Genomic DNA, 16,599 nt, shown 5'->3' on the forward strand with positions numbered 1-16,599 from the left:
GAAAGAGAGAGGGGCACTTGGGGGGCTCAGTTGGTTAAGCGGCTGCCTTTGACTCGGGTCATGATCCCAGAGTCCTGGGATTGAGCGCCCTGAGTGGGGCTCCCTGCTCAATGGGGAGCCTGCTTCTCCCTCTTCCTATGCCTCTTGCCATCTCTCTCTCTATCTCTATCTATATCTCTCTCCAATAAATGAAGAAATAACATCCTTAAAAATAAATTAAATTTTTTTAAGAAAGAAAAGAGAGAGAGAGCTGTTTCCTGGATGAACTCTTCCATTACATCCAAACACAGATCAGACAAATTTCACTCAGGCAGAAAATGAAAGCAACATGGAGATTTGAAGCCAGAAAGATCTTCTCGCCCCAAGTAAGAGAGATGAGCAAAGAGAACCCCACAGGCTACATTGCCCTGGGTTCCACTCCTGGCTCATGCCCTTGGGCAACTAATATTTACTGAGTATTCATCACATGCCAGGTATTGGCATCAGAGATAAAATTGTGAGCAAAAGCACATACGGCCCCTGTCCTCCTGAAAAAAAGACAGAGATGGGTCCAATAATCATTAACCAGCCTAAGTCTGTCACTGTTCCAAGCATGACAAAGCAGAGGTATACAGGGAAATGAGAACCTGAGAGAAAAGACTTGATTTGGGGACTGACCAGGGAGGGCTTCCGAGAGAGGGTGACAAAGGACCTGCGACCTGAAGTAGGTATAACCAGGCAAAGCAGAGCAGGAAGTGTCTTCCTACAGAGAACAGTGCGTGTGGTTGGGGGTGAGGAGGGCAAGGGCCTGGAAGGAGGAGGAAGGGAACAAAGGCTGGAGTATCTGGTGGGAGAGAGGGGTGGGGGAGAACAGACAGACAGACACAGAGAGGGAGGTGGGGAGTCGGGATAGCTGATGGTCATCCCACGAGCAACAGGAACCTTGGAAGGGTCTTCAGCAGAAAATGCCACCTCAAGAGCTCTGAGGGGCAGACCCGGGCTGGGATTTGGTCATGTTACATTGGAGATGCCTGTGAGCAAATCAGAGGTCTCTGGTAGAAGTCAGCTCTGCTCAGACTATTACCAAGGAACTTCTTTCCTGGCGCCTATAGCTGGTCAGTCATCTGAGAGGAAGGGGCCCTTCAGGCAATTATGAGATTCCTGGGTTTCAACAGCTCCGCAGTGGCCAACGCCAAACTCACTGCGCTAACGAAATGGGGAGGCCCATTCTCTAAGGTAGAAACCCCAGTATCTGAGCAGTACAGCAGACCCTCTAGATGTGACCCCCTGTAAAAAGACCTCAAATCTCCAATGCCTCAAGATAATCCAGAGTCCTGGGCCCCTGATGATGCCTCTGTTCTGTGATCCGGAAGTACAAGTTATTAATACTCCTGACATCCAAGCAATGAGATGGGGATGAAGTCAGAGCATTTCTTCACATCTTTTCTGAAATGAGGTGGGTATAGAGAACCAAATACATTTTTCTGTGTGATATGGTGGGTGTGAAGCCCTGGCATCACTTCCAACATGCAGACGGCTCTGGGCCCTTCCCTGGGATGCAACTACACCCTCCCTCTTATGCTTAACACATCACTCACTCATCTCAGAGGCAAATGATCGCTTTTGCTTTGTGCCAGGCAATGTGCTAGACTCCAGGCATACAAAATCCCCCCTTTATGAAGGAGCTGGGCTTGGTGGGGTGTGGGCATAAAGGAACTCCATTCTTCTGTGGTCTGAATTCAGTCTCTCCTCTCCCTTGGGTGACATTTCAGGCAGATGCCATAGGTCTGATGATTCTGCTGAGATACCAAGCAAACGGGAGTCTCCTTTCAGCATTAGAAAATCACGTTCAGCCGAGTGATCACAAAACTGCAGTCCAGTCTTGGAAATCACTGAACTTCTGAAGCTGGGAAATCCATGGAATCTTCTCACCAATCATGCCCATTTTCTTCTCTCACCTGTGCCCCCTTCTCTCCACTCACCCGATGCAGTTTCTTGACCATCCCGTCATCTATACAGTGGCATTAGGCAAGTCACTGAAACTCTGTGCCACAGTATCATCAACGCTAAAATGCTGAAAGTATTTTGTCTCCCTCACAGGATCATCGGGGGGTTTAATGAAAATATTTCAGCATCTAATACATGATAAATATGCAGTAAATGTAGAAAGTACTATTATTATTATTAGTGCCTTCCCTTTGCCTATAAGTATGCTTAAGTTTCTCCTACCCTAAAGAGATTCCTTGACCCTATTTTCGACTCAAATTATTTTGACTCTTTTCATCCTTCCTTCTCAGCCCAGTTTGGAAGAGGAGTCGGTATTTACTACCCCGTCAATTCACTCCTCAGAACCTTGCCTTCTTGGATCCACTCACAACAACTGGACTTGTCCCGATGTTCACCAGTCGCCAAGTCCCGTGACAGCCCACTCACCCTACTAGTCGACACAAATGTTTTCTTGTTGAAACTTACATTAATATTGTCTTGTTGAAACTTACATTTCCTTTGACTTCGACGGCACTGTACTGATTAATTCCCTAATTAATTTAAGAAACAAGGAGCCTTAAGGTACTTGGTAAGGCTCCCGTTGTTAAACCTCACCAGAAAGGAGCTCAGTCACATCTTTTATTCAAGTAGGGAAAATGAGGAACAGAGAATGGAGAAGAAATCAACGCCAGGCTTAACAGTGACAGGAAGGGCAGACTGAACACCAGCCTTTGGGCACGTGGTCCAGAGCTTGAGTTCTAGGAGAGAAGGTTCTGACTCTCCTTGCTCCAGAAAGCGTTGGTATTTTTGGTATTTTGGAATTTTGGTATTTTTCGATGATAGCTACCAGACACTGAACTAGGTGCCAAGACATAACAATGAAGACCCCGAGCCTGAAGAGGAAGCAAATCAGCGGCTCCAGCACAGCATGGGAAGGACTGTGGCAGCCGCAGGATGCTTTCAGAGCAAAGAAAGAGGACGCCAATCAAAGATCCTTCTGCACGCAGCACTTGCAACCCCTTCTCAATCTTTTCCACCTTCTGTCTCCACCTCTCTTCCTCCATTCTCCCTCCCTGCCACAAAACTTGCGCCACACTGCGGTTAAATTCAGCCCACACCCAGGAGGAACCAAGAACCCGATCTTTGGCTTCCCTTGTACCTCTCAAGGCAAGCAGCACCTCATTGGGCAAATTCATCGCTGTTCCCAAGTGTCTAACACAGCACGTGGCGCATAGTAGGACAGAAAAGGCTTGTTGAATAAACATCTGTTACCCATGAATCATAATGAAACAATTGGTGTAATTAACAGAATATTTTGAGACTTCTTGAGGATAGAATCAACCCTTCCTTCTCTGAGACTGAGGATCCTTTTAGGTCTCCTTATGTTTGGGGGCTGGGAAGGATGGTATGTGTGTGTGGTGGGGGGAAGAACGGGGGCAATAAATCTACGGTGAGTACCCCCTGTGGCTACATCATTCCAAGCCCCTTGGCAATTCCTGACTTGTCTGCTCTCTGAGTTTCTAAGGCATGTAGTGTACAGTTCTGACAACCCTCAGCCATGAATATTCTGGAAGAGTTTGGAGTTTTACTGTCCCATAGCACTGTCCCCATCAGAGTCCTTACCTTGAGAGAATCTCTGAAAAGTCTGAGTTTGAGTGAACAAAATCATCAAAATCATCAGTTACACACTCTTGTGACTGCCCCTACCGGGTGCGTAACAGGAATATGTTAACGGTGATTTGTTTGCTCGAACTCACCCTTTCAGAGGACGGCTTAATGGGTATGGGATTTCTTCGGGAGGAGGATAAAAATGTTCTGAAATTAGAAAGCTGTATTGGTTGCACAACCTTATGAGTGTACAAAAAGCCACCAAATTGTGCAACTTTAAAATGGTTACAGTGGTCAATTTTATGTTGTATGTATTTACCACAATATAACACTAAAAAAAAAAAAATAGGCACACATAACAATTTAAAATAAATTGATTTAATATAAGTGAGAGATTTGGGAGTTTCAGTGGTTGGAAAGTTCGGAGGAAAGATGGAGAGGGGAATGGAAGGGCAGGTGTCCTAATGACATTGACATACTTTGAAGAACTCAGCTCCCACACCCTCAGCTGTCTCCCCAGAGGTAAAAAACCAAATCCTTGCCAATGAGCCAAGACAATGAAATGATCGTAGATCGGGACTCAGCAATAGTCACTATGCAAACACTATTAAAACCAGAGCTAGTTATGTTAACAGTTTCGTTATGCTAAAATTGTAACGAGCACTTTTCCGGATCAATTCATTTGTTAATTCAAAAAGCTTCTGCATCTGCGCAACAGTCTGCCCCTTGCTGGCCTTGCTGTCTCGCCGGTGGTCTACACTCCGCCCACTCCCCAGGCTTTAAGTCTGTGGGTGGAAGCTCCATGTGACTTTGCTCAAGGTCATGAGACATGACCACAGGGTTCCGTGAGCTGTGAGCGGGCTCCTGAGATGGATGTCCAAGGGCCCGTGTCCTCAGTCCTCTTCTGCCCCTTTCTAGCTATGGGCTCGGGGTAGAATCCCTCAGCCTCTCTGAGGTCCCCTAGGCCACACACGTGATAAAATCTAAAATTCTCGAAACCTAGCAGAGGCGGTCAGAGCGCCTTTTTAGGAGTAGGTGAAGGGCGCAGGCTGGGGAGTCAAACAACCAGCATTCACCAGCGGGAAGACCATGCACGAGGCACTTCACGGGTCTAAGCCTCAGTTTCCTCCTAGGTCATGGAGGCCGCAGCACCGTGGGGAGTTTGCTGTGCGGGTCAGCTGGGCCCGGGCCAACACCGAGCTGGGAGGGCGGGAGCCATCGGTAAAGGAGAGCGGCTGCAGATTGTCCAGGCAGCGCCGTTTCCCTGAGTCACGCAGGCCCAGCACGGGGGGTGTAGGAAAGTCAGCGGGACCTCGCCGCCTCCTACACCGCTAGGCTCGCGCCGTCCCGGGGGTGGGGGTGGGGGTGCGGCCCCCGCGGGGAGCGGCTGCGGACCGGGAGACGCTAGCTCGCCCGCCGCTGCCCGCTCCCGGCTCCCCGCTCCCCGCTCCCCGCTCCCGCTCCCGCTCCCGGCGCCGGAGCTTTCCAGACTCTCCGCGCCAGGAGGCCGACTTGGGACTCATTTACTCTCCGACTCCTCTCTGTTCTGCGTTCTGTTCTTAAGTGGTTTACAATACCCCAAGTTGCTTTACACCTTAGGGCCAATCTCGCTGTAAATAATTCTCTTGTCTTGGGAATTCTGGTAACAAGACTGCGTGCTTGCTTTCTGCAGGAACACGCCGCACCCCCCCCCCCCCCCCCACCAATCAATATTTATTTCCTGGCTCTGCACAGGTGTGCGGAGAGGCCGAGAGCTGGACAGCACGTTAGGGGGATGTCGAGGCAGCCCCGGGGGGAGCTTGTGATAAAAGCGTGCCTGGGAAAGGAGTCTGAGCATCCCGCCGCTTCCAGGGAACCCCACGGAAGCTACGTGCACGCAGTGCTGGCATTTCAAGAGTTCCCGAGAAAAGGGTGTTCTTGTAGGTTTTGGGTTGGTTTGGGCTTTTCCTTTTTTGTACGCAACCAGGGGAAAATGGAGCTTCCTGAAGCTTGAGGTGGGATCCTAGAATCTACAGTTACGCCACCAAATCTAAAGGGAAATGGGGAAATGAAGGTTCAAGTCGTTGGTTCTGTTTGTTCAGATTCTCTGGAGGACCCCGGCTTAACGCACAGGAGGAGGCCCCCTTAGGATCACTGCGAGGCACGGTGTGAGCAAAGACGCAGAGGCCTCAAGGGCAGTGCGGGGGCTGGGAGTGCGGCGCCGGCTTTCAGCCCTTGTCCTTGTGTGGCCTGGGGAAAGTCGTAGAACTTCTCCGATTTCTAGATCCACGGAATGGGAGTGATGATAATGGCTGCACTGCTTATGGTCACGCGTTGGCAGAAGAACCTCATGAAATGAAGGTTGTGAACAACGAAACTGTATATGCGTGTGGTGAGTAAAATAGGATGAGAATTTCAGTGACCTGCTCAAGAAGTCACTCTGGAAAGCTGGTTTGTGATCAGAAGTGCTTCAGACGGAGAGAGATGGTGAAGGCTGTGGAGATTTACAAATAGACTGGTGAGATCACAGCCCTCACAGAAGAGTACTTTTGGGGAGATGCCAAGAAATGGCGAAACCAAAGGGGAAGCTTAGCAGCAGCGCCAGAAGGGAAGGTGTTGCTGGAGCCCACTGGAGGAAGCTGGGGATACAGAGCTGGGGTAACAGCTCATGATGTGAACTTATGATTCCATGAGTCACTGTACCATTCACACTGAGGGTCACACGCAAAAGCCAGAGCCAGGAATAAGTACGCGGCGCCGGGCTGATGCCTGTTCCACGGAATCTGTAGAGAAGACGCGCAGGGCTGGGAGTCGAACAGTCCAGGCAGGTTGTGAGAAAGCCCAGCCAGAGGCCGTGGGAGGAGGTCAGAATGAGCGAACGCTGTCTGGGCAGAGGAGGCGGACAGCACCTGCCACGGGAATACAGACGAGGCCAAACAGACTGACTCTGAAGGAGCTGGAATTCTAGGCAGGGGAGTCAGGAGGCCACTGGGCAGGATGGAAAGATGGCAAACACCTGGAACCAGACCAGAGCTGCAGGGCTCCGGGAGACTGGATTACCAGGAGAGAGACAAGAGAACTGTGTTCAGGTTTTGCTCCTCCAGAAAGCACTGAGGGACAGCAGGATTCCTGAGAGTTGGGACATCACCTTCCTCTCTGTAGCCTTACTGCCTAGCCCAGTGCCTGGCAGACAGAAGGTGCTCAGTCAGTGTTCGTTGGAATGAACCAACCGATGAATGGCAAATAAATAAGGCCAAATTCAAGATACTCAACAAGCTTGGAGTTTCTATTCCGCCTTTTGGTGGCTTTTGACAGCCTTTGGTTTTCTTTCTAATGCCATATAGCTAATGCCAAGAGGACCCTCACTGTCTCTCCTGAGAACTCTTGGCCAGCCGGCATGTCTCCAGGCTCCTTCCCTTCTCTTTATAAGATGTATGCATGCAAGATGGTTGCGGTCCAGTCAGTGGCTTGTTTCCATGGCAACTTGCTTCTTCATTATGCCATGCCCAACCTGTCTGCAGTTACCAGCCATTGCTGTGCCTTATTCATTTCTCAGCCATGTTTACATACTGTCCTGATACAGAATGTCTTTCATTAAGGGAACATTGTCTTCTCACAATTAACTTTATTTTTTTAATTGTATTTTATTTTATTTTATTTTCAGTGTTCCAAAATTCATTTCACAATTAACTTTAAAAACATACTGAAACACATTATGGCATGACTTCTTTTTTCAACTAGAAATATAAAATTTCTCCACAACTTCCTTGCCAAAAAAATAAGTTTCCTTGTCATTGACTCTTCAAAACTGTTTCCTCCACACATAGTGTATGCCAGCCCTGGAAAGAGTCTCCAGGAGAAGCATTTGGCTCCCCAAATAAAGTCGGGCTGTCAAACCTACATCTGGGGACTCTACCTCACCCCCCCCTTGCTGGTCACTGTCCTGATTGTATCTCCAGCAGACTCACCGTCAGTGCTGAGGAATGTGAACACTAACTCCAGAAAACAGAGGAACAAGAGTCGCAGTGTACGTTTAATTTTACTTTACTGTGTCATTTTTCTTAGGCCATCCATCCAAAAACAGAAATTATCCATCCATTTCTGTTTTTAGGGCTCCTGGTGTGGTTTTCGACACTTAAATGAAGAAGGATCTATCTGGCCCATTCTTGGCATCCATCTTGCCCCACTCACAGAGAGTGCCTTGACCATAGTCTCTTTCTCAGCTGTAAACTTGTGAGACTTAGGAAGCACTCAGAAGGCGCCCACTAACACCAGTTCAGGATCACCTTATCTTTTCTTTTCAATGTGCATTTTCACACCCACTGGCAGAACGGTCTGCCATGCAATCACCACTTGCAGCCAGCCCGGATAGGCTCATCCCTGGCCCACCAGCTAGTCCTTTTCCTCACTGGGGCCCCTTTACCACTATTCCTTTCCTTCCCATAAAGCACCATATTGGTTCCCACATTTAGTATCTTCCACTTATAAGGCCTCTCATGGCTCAACTCAGTGTATTGCAGGGGTCTTCCATCTAGATCCTTTCCACAAAGCTCAGGGAGGCTCTACACAGCGGGTCATTCATGGTGGCTAAGGTATAATTCCACATTCCTTAGAACAACTTTCCTCTGTGCATTAAAAATCAAGTTTTGATTTCTCCTGCTCTTTTCCATGCTTGCATTTAGAGATAAAGGGCACCAGAGAATATACAAAGGTCATCCTAACCATGCAGTTGTGCTGTGACCAATTTGTGAAAAATACTTTCTAAAGAGCAGATTCTATATAGTGTATGTGGGGTCATTGTGGTAGGGAAGTCTTTCCTGTACCGGGTTGAACGGTGTTGCCTTCAAAATACGTTCTGGTCCTTATCCTAATTCCCCAAATATAACTTTATTTGGAAATACAGTGTCTGATGATAAAGCAAATTAAAATGAGATCATGCCGGATCATGGTGGGCCCTAGCCCAACGACTGCTGGTCTTCTCCTAAGAGAGAATATGGGTCACAGAAAGAAAACTGTCAGAGCGAAGACAGGAGAAATCAGAGTTCTGCTGCCCTAGCCAAGGAATGCAAAGGCTTGCCAGCAGCCAGCCAGAAGGTAGGAGAGACAAGGAAGGATTCTTCCTTGGAGCCTTTATTCAGCTTCTAGCTGTGGGAGTGTAAATTTCTGTTGTTTTAAGGCACTCCATTTGTAATAATTTGTTTTAGCAGCCCTAGAAAGGAATGCATTCACCAGCTAGAAAGCTAGGTAGAAGTGAGAGCTTTGACTCTCTCCAATTTTGTCCTGCCTCCAGTGTTCAGCTCTCCCAGGGATAAATGGGAATGTGCCCAGTTTGTTTCTGGGATGAGGCTACTTTCTTTACTTTTGGATGTGAGGAAACAAATACAGAGATTTCCTCCTCCCCTGACTCTGGTAACATTATTACCCACAAGGCATTAGACACCTGTGTTTGAGATACTACCGAAATATTTACAGCTCCTACTGGAGTATGAATGCCTGATATTCCCATGTGAGGCTACCCGTGAACCACCCCTGACCATGCTACACACCACTGGACCCTCCCCTCACGCCCCGCTAATGAATTCAATATGGCTGCCCGAGTGGACTCATTAGCCTACAAGGTCAGTAAGGCAGATTGAAGGCTGGATGTGACAAGTAGTGCAGATTATAAATGGCCTTTGTAAATTTTCTTCCAAGGAAAATTTCTAATGCTTTTAAATTTTAAAATGCTTTTAAAATTATTATTATTTTTGTTTTGTTTTGTTTTTGTTAGGGGAACAGCCCCAGAGCTGGGAGTAATGGAGAGATGGAAGCAAATCTCCTGGTTTGGTAGGAAAGCGATGGCAGCAGTCAACACTGGTCAAAAGGGAAATTGAAGAAATGTTGCAGCAATAGAATTGGTTCGATGTTGCCTAAAAGCAGTTACAAATAAAGCCGACTCCCAAGCTGAGAAAGTCCGGAAAACATTTGGGCCACTGACTGTGGTAGGAAATTGATTTTTTGAGATCAAGAAGGGCAAGAAAGAGGGGATGAAGAGGAGGATCTATCAGACTCACAGGCTGATAGAGCTTGGCAGAGCCCTCAAGGTCATTGACTCCAGGGGCCACATTCTGCAGTTGAGGCAGCTAGGGCCCGAAGAGAGGAAGCTATCAACCAGAGTTCTGCGGCTAGCAAAGGGTAGAGCCAAAATCAGAATTCAGGAATCCTCTCCTAGTCCAAATTAGAGATCAGGAACTGGAGAAAGTGGGAAGGTTTAGACCCATGGATGTAAATTTTGGAGACCCCCACTTTATAGCTGGTAACACACGAAGGAGAATATGTGGAACAGAGGTTACAAACCACAAACTCGTGGCTCGAACTTTACCCTATTTAAAAAATATATGTAAATTCATTTCTAACATTTAAAGATTAAATAAGTTCCAATAAAACTCTGGGTTTCTAGCCACTCTGGGAAAAGTCAGTTGATCTGTGAGAAACTGAGGAAAAGCTCCTTCCTCTCAGATGGGCTGGGCCCAGGCTGGTTTTCCCTGCCCACCTGTCTGGCTTCACAGCTCACATTCCCTGTCTGGCCCCTGTGGGCCCTGGAGTTTACAAGCCCTGGGAGCGGGGCAGATCGGCACAAGTCCTGAGCCCGAGGCCCGCCCGCTTGATTGGAAATGAGGATGAAGCGAAGCCAGCAAAGGAACGCGGAGACAAGAATGTCCAGGGACCTAGGTCACGGAGGCAAAGGTCTTGTCCGGGAATTCAGAGATAGAGTTTTCATCTATTTTTAGATAAAGTAACAGGATGTGGAAACCAAAAAAAGTGGACAGTTCTCTGATCCTGCACAATGGCGATGACTTATGCAAAACATCCCCTTTCCTATTTTTAACTAGATCACAGAAGCTGCGTCAGAGGGCGTGTTGCTGACTAATCCTGTGTGGTGCCTTTCTCTGGATTGCATAAATGCCATCTACATAGGCTGAAGAACATTTGAGAAGGAAGAAAAAAGTCTGTAAAGACTACCGCACACAGGGCATTCTTATAAATAGTGATCGGAGTGAGATCGGGGTGTTCTGGGCCACTGCTTTCTGGATGTTGTCTAGGACTTCATGGTTGAATGAAGCAGATGTTTAAAAAAAAATTATTCACTTCCTTAGGCTGAATTAACCGATCCCATGATTGGTTTGTACTCCATAGTGACAACTCATTTTTAGTAGGTAACATGGACAATGGTGCTGATTTCTCAGCAAAATTATTTCCTAGTTGGGTGAATAGCCCCACTCCGGGGATAGGCACGTTGTCTGAGGAAAGGACTCAGGAATGAGAGCCCAGGGTTCTCAGGGCAAGAACGACATCATGACAATGACAGAGCTTCAGGGTCAGCAGAGACCTGGGTGACTGCAGAAGGCAGCCCTTTCCCATTTTACTGAGATGGAGCTGCTGCAGGTGCTGGTGGGGGGGCAGGGGGTCTTTTCCCCACCCCCCCACTGCTTCCATGCACTCCAGCTGACTGCCAGCTGCCAGGCTCTGCGTCCCTTGTCCTGGAGGGAAGTCAGAGAGGCATGAAAACCACCTAAAAGCAGGAGCAGCAGCCCCAACCAGCAGCTGGCGGAAGTTGGTATATAAATACCCCAGTCCCTCACCCCTGGGCGGGATAACCCTAGCATGGGCTCTGCGAGCTGTTTAACGGAATAAGTTAGGCTCTTGGCTTTGGCGGCCAAGTACCCCATTAGACTAATGCCGAAATAATGTTGTTTTCAGTGCGTGTGTATGTGTGTTTGTGTGTCTGTGGTATGCATGGTTTATATATGTATATCTAAAATGGACATACTGTGTGTATAACGCATCTGTGCATAGTCTGTGTCTGTAACAAATAATGTACCTATGACGCGCGCATGCGCGTATGCTACTTTCTATTTACGGAAGGTGATACTGTTTTTCCATTTGCAATGATGTTATAAAGCTTCCCTGTTCTGAATGAACTTATTTAAGGAAGAATGCTGAATTGATTTAAAGAACATGTAAGTAAAAACAGAGGAGGACTTCTGCCAATATGCTACAGACTCGTAGTGGTTGGGCCTGGATGACTAAAGCCACCCCTGCGTCTTCTGCTCTGGTCTGCAGATCCCTCCGGGTCTCCGAAACTCCAGCCAGCCGCCTCCGCTTCGAGCAGGGCGCGTGTGTCCGCCGGACGGGGAGTTGGTGATCTACAAAGTGAACTAGGGGAAGGGGTCTCTACCCCTTCAAACAGTAGTCCACAAGTTTGAAAAAGTGCAAACGGGGTCCAACACTCAAGTGATCAAGAAATTGAGGCCGGGAGGGTTTAAAGGACGTCTCCCAGCTCTCACACAGAGTTTGTGTTTGAGGACATGGCCCCGTTCACATGCCCCACACCCATGCTCTGCCCACTGTGCTCGCTCCCTGAGAGGCAGGACTCAGGTAGGGCCTGGAAGGCAGGAGAAAGCAGGGAAGGGAATGAGGGGAGGGAATCCAGGAGAGCCCGGCTCTGAAGGGGAATGCAGGTGACTCTTTCAGGGGGCCAGTCAAAAAGAGGGTTTTTTGTTTGTTTGTTTTGTTTTGTTTTTTAATTTCAAAAAAAGCTTTTTAATAAAGGAAGGGCTCAGGCAAAGGGAGAATGAGAAATGTGGTGGGAGCTGGGACCAGATGGGCGGGAGCTTGAATGCCTGGTGAGGGGGGATATGAACTCCCGGCATGTGTGGATCTGGGTCTCAAAGCTGGGAAAGGACACAGGAAAGTCATGCTTTGGGAGGCAGCACAGTAGAGCAACTGTGTTCAAATCCTGCCTCCAGAACTAAGTTACTTAGCCTCTCTGTGCCTCAGTTTCTTCAACTGTACAATAGCAATAGCATCAGGACTTCCCTCATGAGATTTTGGTGAGGATTAATGGGAATAACACATCAAAAACATATCTGGCACCTCAATCATAGTTACGATATTTTCTATGAAGGACTGAGTTGTGTCAAGAGAGGAAAGACCCCTGGCCAAAGCTAGCTAGTAGCAGAGACCGGAATTTAAAGTCAGTTCTGATTTCCAACTCAACATTCTTCTGCTTTGACTGCATCCTGTTTTCAAATGATGTCTTATTTATTTTCTTGTATTAGCATTCACACTTGCAAGACACAGCGCCCTTATTTCGTGCAAACATACCTCCACAACAGATCTGGAAAAACAGATCTGATCGATTTCTTTCACTCCCTAATTAATATGTCACAGAGCAAGTGCACTGCTCCCTTTGAAAAAACAAGGCTTTCAATTTCCAGGTCTTCAGCTACTGACATCGTAGTCTGACTTGAAACCGTGTGAAATTACATATGGCATTTAAATTTAATAACTGTTGTGATTGCTTCTTTGTGTCTGTGGAGAGAAGAACATTTATTTTGACCAAATGCTACCTTTTCCTTTTTTCATCAGATAAATCATACTTACGACCCAAGAGCTTCTGTTGCTCTTTATGATTCACTGGTCAACCATGAAAGAACAAAACAAATGCTGAAATTTCAGACAACAGTGCATTGGTGATTCTCTCCAGGAGACTGTGGTCTCCCAAAGAATCAGAGACATGGGCTGGCGGCTTCCCCAGAGATTTTGTAGCCCAGCTCCTTCCTCTTTACAGATGAGAAAATTCAGCTCAGAAAGGTGAAGTGAATTTTGCAAAGTCATCTAGCTAGTGGGTGGTAAGAGGAACTTTGAGCCCATGTGTGTTTTCTGACTTTGAGTCCCCATTGCATCATGTCCGGCATCAACCTATGCATTTCTAAAAAGTCTTTCTGCATTATCAGGCAGGCAAATCCAGCTTGCCGCCTGGTTTTGTAAATAAAGTTTTATTGAAACACAGCCATACTCTCTCATTCATGTTTTGTCTGCCCCTTGCTTTCTTACTTCCCGGGCAGAGGTGAGAGGGTTTGCAACGGAGACTCTGTGGCTACAAATCCTGACATATTTACTATCTGTCACTTCACCAAAAAAGTTTGCTGATCCCTATTGTGTACCAAGCCTGGTTGAGACTCTTTTTTGTTGTTCCTTTGCTTCTGTTTTAATCTTTTTGTATCAGACCTTACTGTCAAAAGTTGAAAAAAGTGAGATTGAGCAGGTAGCAATGTGAAAGGAGAAAGAAGACAAACATTTGTTTTTCTAATTTGGGGAGACTTTATATGTGTCATTTCATTTAATTCTCAAAAAAGATGCTGTCGATTCCTATTTGAAGGAATTGATAAAATTTGGGGTTTGAATCCAGCCTTCCCCATTCCAAAATCTGTTTTTTTCTACTGTATCATGTGACTGTCATTGTTTAGGTGACTTTCATTTTTTTAGAAATGTGATATACCATTCCCTAAATTGGAATAGTTTAATTAAAAAATAGTATTGGGTACCAAACTATGTTTGATAGTTAACTACTCATTATGATTATTTAATGTATGATACCATCATCAGTTCTGTTTTTGTTTGGATGGGGAGTGGGACTGCAGAAAGCAAATACAATTCACATTTGGACAATTTGCATTTTGCATTATTGAAAAGCCTTGAGGGATTAGTAGCTCCTTCAGCAACAGATAGAACGGAAGTTCTCCATGTAGGTCCACACAACCAATCACGTTGATACCACGTGTTTTTATTTAATCAGCAACCCATCCTCTCCAAAGCTTGCTAGAGTCCTCTAAGCAGTGGTTCCCAGATTGGCCCAATCATCTGAAGCCCTGCTCCATCCCACGAAGTCCTGCAGAATACAGACTCCGGGGACCCTCCCCCAACTCTCCAGTCAGTGGATCTGAATTTAGGTTTGGGAATCTGTAATTTTATTATTTTTTTTTCTTTAACCTCTGGATGCAGTTCTGATGCTCAGCCAACTTTGAGAACCTCTGCTCTGGGTTAAGAGTGAATGGATATCTGTATCTTTGTCACAGTCCTTCCAGGTCCTCCTGTGTGTCCTCTAAACCCATCCTCTTCCTGAGTCCCGCACTGTGGGCAGGAGGCACATTGTTCCTCATCTTTGTTGAATGAGACGTGGGGCAGGGGCAACTTGCACAGCACACTGTGTGTTTCCTCAGTATCCAGGAAAGTAACGCACACACTTCTGTCCTCATTGTAGTGATCTGGCTTGTTATACTTTCCTTTCTATCACTGCCTTTTTCACTTTCCAATTGCATTTGCATGAAATTCCTCAAGTGACAAATCCAACTCTGATATCTTGTGTTTTCTGGTTATACAAGTGAGGTTCATAGTCACCCAGAATTTAGATGATAAAAGACTCATATCCCCTGTATCCTGTTATCCATCTTTCCTTTCCTGCCTTTAAAAAATGTCACTACAAACATTAGGGATTAAAACCAAAGAAAACTTTGAACCCTGAAAGTTTGTTGGTCTCAGCCATCCATTAATTTAAACCTTTCCTCCTGGCTGTTGTGGGGTTATATTAGCCTAATAAAATAAACTTTTAAATGTATATAAATATATAACACATTCAGCCCATATTCACTTTTCTTTTTTTTTTAATCTTTTTTAAAAGATTTTATTTATTTGACAGAGAGAGATCACAAGTAGGCAGAGAGGCAGGCAGAGAGAGAGAGAGAGGGAAGCAGGCTCCCTGCTGAGCAGAGAGTCCGATGTGGGACTCGATCCCAGGACCCCGAGATCATGACCTGAGCCGAAGGCAGCGGCTTAACCCACTGAGCCACCCAGGCGCTTCCCATATTCACTTTTCTTATCCGGTTCCTCTTTCTTCCATAGTATAAGTTAATTAAAATAATTAACCTCAATGGTCTTTTCACTACGAATGACTTTGGGTGAGAAAACTAGTTCTTTCTTTCATAGACTGAGATATGTTTATCTATTTCTCTTAGGTGAATTAAGACAAAAATACATGGTGTGTGGCGACTTCAATATATCCCATATTATAATTAGGATTGATAAGGTCCTCATCAAGAAAGCAGCAGATTGGGGGCACCTGGGTGGCTCAGTGGGTTAAAGCCTCTGCCTTCCACTGAGATCATGATCCCAGGGTCCTGGGATCGAGCCCCACATTGGGCTCTCTGCTCAGCGGGGAGCCTGCTTCCTCCTCTCTCTCTCTCTCTCTCTCTGCCTGCCTCTCTGCCTACTTGTGATCTCTGTATGTCAAATAAATAAATAAAATCTTTAAAAAATTTTTGTTAAAAAATAGAAAGCAGCAGATACCGAATTAAAAGAAGAATAACGATGCTTAACATGCCAAGTCGAACAACAAATTAGATCTATTACTGTGAAGTTGTTTAGAACTAGTGTATCTCACTGTCAGAAAGATACAATCGACAACAGATGTGAAACCGACGAGGACGTCAGAATGACACTTGAAAGACCGGAACAAATATGGCGCCAAGTGGGGATTCATGAAATGAGAAATAGTGACTTCGACTGCAATAATGCAATATCTTTTATAAGCCATTAAAATTAGAGGTGAAAAAGGAAGCATACTAAATTACTTTGAGTGGTATCTTTCCACTGCCACGAGATCAACAGAGCATGTTTCACAATAGATGTCTCAAGAAATTTAATTATCTTTTCATTTCAATTTAAAGTGGATAAGCTATAATTAAATAAGCATTTTATATCCCAGTTAGACTGGCCCTAATGAGCAAGTCTAAATCTTGTTTTCAGAATCAAATTGCATTTTGTGCCATCCCCTCCTTGCCAGCCTGTCCTTCCGATAGAGACAAGCACTTGAAAGTGAGGACAGACATGCCTAACAGACAGCAGGACACTCTCCAGGAGTCTTGTGAACTGTTCAAAGTGACAGCGCATTAGAAACAATAGAGATTATGCTACTTCAGAAAAGTAATTTTGGTTTCAAGAGAATTAAGACCCTTCACTAATCTCTCCAATGCCCTTCTCATAGAGAACAGGGGTAAACTAAGCATCCGTAATAGACAAGGACAGAGAACACAGCCACAGTGTCCTAGAAGCACCCTCTTCCCTGTGCTCTTGACACTTTCCAAAACCTAGTGTATATTGTTATTTATTGTCCAAGCACGTGTCTGTCTTCCTTACTAGACTGAAAACATCCCAAAGGCAGAGACC

This window comes from Meles meles, chromosome 1 (assembly GCF_922984935.1).
Source record: "Meles meles chromosome 1, mMelMel3.1 paternal haplotype, whole genome shotgun sequence".
In the NCBI taxonomy this organism is placed as follows: domain Eukaryota; kingdom Metazoa; phylum Chordata; class Mammalia; order Carnivora; family Mustelidae; genus Meles; species Meles meles.